Source organism: Lampetra fluviatilis, chromosome 37 (assembly GCF_964198595.1).
Source record: "Lampetra fluviatilis chromosome 37, kcLamFluv1.1, whole genome shotgun sequence".
Taxonomy (NCBI): domain Eukaryota; kingdom Metazoa; phylum Chordata; class Hyperoartia; order Petromyzontiformes; family Petromyzontidae; genus Lampetra; species Lampetra fluviatilis.
The window spans coordinates 53,023-56,508 of NC_136311.1; the positions used below are offsets into that span (position 1 = coordinate 53,023).

At 42.0% G+C, this 3,486-nt stretch overlaps 1 long non-coding RNA gene across 1 annotated transcript in view; it reads right to left on the reverse strand.

Moving 5' to 3' along the window:
* The window catches only part of LOC144945186 (uncharacterized), a 35,202-nt gene extending 32,199 nt beyond the window's left edge, over nucleotides 1–3,003 (reverse strand). The window contains exon 1 of the long non-coding RNA XR_013639633.1: nucleotides 2,882–3,003. This is a non-coding gene — a long non-coding RNA (uncharacterized LOC144945186). The remainder of the gene's footprint in view (nucleotides 1–2,881) is intronic.
* Nucleotides 3,004–3,486: the final 483 nt, after the last annotated feature.

Here is a 3,486-nt window from a genome sequence, read left to right on the forward strand (position 1 = left end):
GAGGCGTGGCCTGAAGAGAGCCAGCCACGCCAGGGCGGAGCCAGCCACGCCAAACCAGATATAAGCGTGGTGTGAACGCAGAGCGAGGCTGTTGTACTGTACTCCAAAGTGAAGACATCATCGGTCGTCAAGTCCCGAGTCGTCGTCCTGGGCCAGGCAGGCCTTTGCCTGCCTGGTCCAGTCTGTGTCGCGTTCCAGAGTGTTAGTGAGTTGAGGAAGGTGGTCACCACCTCATGTACAGCGTTATGTTATTTACCGTTTAATAAATAGTGTTGCCTCCAAGCTGCGTGTGTGTGCACCTAATTCGGTCCTACTACACATTATACAAATATAGCAAAAAATTTGCCAATGCTGTTCATTCATCATTATCATGTTATGCATGGACAGGGCCCAATTTAGATGTAATCTTGCATAAAATAACGTGCTATTGGATTTAGTGTTTAATTAGTAGCTGATCTATAAAGCAGTGTCACAGTAGTCAAAAAGTGGTAGAATGATATAGCTTCAACAATTTTCAGGAGCAATCAGATAGGATTTTTTTTTTTCTGATTAGCACGGTTAACTACATACAGTGCGAAAGATAATCAATAAATATACATACAGAAACCCATTATTATGTCATTTTCTTGGAGATCAATATAGTTTTGAATCAAAAAGGAAACCCTAGTATTTGAAGCACATTCAGCATCGGGCTGTTGTTGAGTAAACATTAATTTATTAATTACTTTAAAAGAGATTTAACAGACCAAACGGGTTTCCTTAAAACCTTCTGCTGCTAAACCACTCAGATTATATGGCTTACCAAAAATCCATAAAGGTGCACCCCTTCGTCCCATCGTCTCCACCATTGGCTCACCCACCTACAAACTAGCCCGATTTCTGATACCTTACAACCATTCACTGGTAAGACCACCTCAGCTGTACTTAACTCAGCTCACCTGTTATCGTCAATTAAAGACATCTCACTGTCCCCAGATTTGCTCGTTAGTTTTGATGTAGTTTCTTTGTTCACCAAAGTTCCTGTGCCAGAAACCATTGCAATCATTTGAAGATTTGGTCCAACAAGGATTGAATGCTGATGTGCCGGCCCTGGTGAGACACTGCCTCACCAATACATACTTGACCTGGAACGGAACATTCTACAAACAAACTGAAGGCACCCCAATGGGTTCTCCCTTATCTCCGGCTGAAGCCAATATTTTCATGAAAATTTTGAGATGGACGCCATCCAGGCATCCACTCTATGCCCATACTTTTGGAAGAGGTACGTGGATGACACATGTCATCTGGCCACATGGCCGACCGGCTCTGAACCAATCCCTCAACTACATCAATTCCATATACCCAGCCATCAAATTCATCATGGAGGTAGAAAAGGATGGCATGCTACCTTTCTTGGATGTCCTAAATCAAAAAGAGACCAAATGGCTCAATGAACCATTCTGTCTCCTGGAAAGTAACCCATACTGATGCCTACCTAAAACCTGATTCCCACCACCATCCATCCCAGAAGAATTCCCTAATCAAAACGCTACACCATAGAGCTCAATCTATCTCCGACCATGAACACCTAACCAGTAAACTCAAACATGTACACCAAGCTCAAGGCGAATGTATATTCTGACAACACAATACGCAAAGCCATCAACCCAACCGTGAGGAAGGAGCCATCTGAGGATCCAATCAAATCCATCACCTTGCCATACATAGCAGAGGTAACCAAAAATATTTCCAAAATCATGAACACAAGATCCAGGTACGATTTAACACATTACATAAAATTCGTGATCCGATTCCATCTGTGAAGGATAAGCTTCCTGACATGCAATATCCCGGCGTCTACAAACTAAGCTGTATCTGCGGTAGCAGTTACATTGGGGAAACTAAGCGACATGTTTCGGACCGTGTTCGTGAGCATAAGGCAGATTTGAAACACGGTAGGACCAATACTTCTGCCGTGGCTGATAATTATTTTAATGCGGCTGGTTCACACGAAATTGATTTTTCTAAGACGATGGTACTTTGCAAGCCTACTGGTTATCAACAAAGATTTGTTCACGAGGCCATACATATATCCAGACAATTTCAACTGAGAGGATGGTTATAAACTCAGCAATCATTGGAAAGATGTCATCAGCCACTTTGGGACATGACTTGATTTGTTTTCTTGTCAACCTCCACCGTCAGCAGTGTGGGTATGTGCAGAGAGGTGCAATGATTGCCTGGCGGCCCTTTGATTGGTGTAGACCCACTGCGTTGGCATTGCTTTCTCCTACATTTAAATTATCTGCCCCGCCCATGCTGCTGACACACTTGGGCTACGCCCATCTCTAAACCATTATAAACAGTTTGCCTTTAGAGGCTAACCCCCCTTTTCCTGATGACCGCTTGTGTTGTGATCAAAACTTCGTGGTTTTTGTTTTTATTGATATCTTATTATATTTAACTTGCTGAAAGAACCAGTATGTAATGTAGACTGTGGCCTGGTTCTTAATCTGAGTGAGCGTACTGGCAGTCTATTATGTAGAACAAGTCTACATTATAGACTGCCAGTACGCTCATGTAGAATAAATCTACATTATAGACTGCCAGTACACTCACTCCGATTAAGAACCAGGCTACAGTCTACATTAGTGTTTTTTTGTTTCTTATTTCTTATTAACTTTATTTTGTATTCATATTTTTCTATCTACGTGACTTTACCAAAAGAACCAAAGAATAACAATGTCCAATAGTTAATCTATACTAAGCATTACCTTATACATAACCAACACATTATAATGCTAAATTATGTTTAACCGTCACCCATATTACTTGCGGATTGACAATACATCACTAATCCACTGCTATTACATGATATTTACAGAAAGTTCTTACCTACACTCACATGCACTCTTGTAATGAGGAGTGTGTTAATAAGGTGAATACCAGAGATTATTTGTCTCAAGCTCTTGGTTGCACATATTCCAAGACCCCATTTCACATGTGCTGGACCCTCCTACTCTCCTTTGTCCAAAAAGTCCACCCACACCTCCACATCCACAAACTGCTGGGGGTAGTCTCGCTCTCCCGCAGAGTGCGAATTCTCCTCCTGCTTCACGCTGCGTTGATCAACCTGGTGGGCGTATCTGGGAGTAGAATCTTCATATTCACATTTCACCTTCAATTCTTCACATTTCACTTCTTCACATTTCACTTTCACTCCTGACCACGTTGGAAAGCTGTTTTTTTTATCTGCTTCTTGTTTCATGCAAGATGGAATGATTGCAGGAGTTTGGCTTTCAAATGGGGATTTCACTTTCCTCTCACTGTGGCTCTTCTCATGTCTAGTTCGCACTTCTGAAAATGAAAATGCTTTCCCACACACAGTGCACGTGTATGGCTTCTCAACCGTGTGTGTTCTCTTATGTTTCTGAAGATGTGTTGACTGTAAAAATGCCTTCTCACAGACGGTGCACTTAAAGGGCTTTTCACCTGTATGTGTTT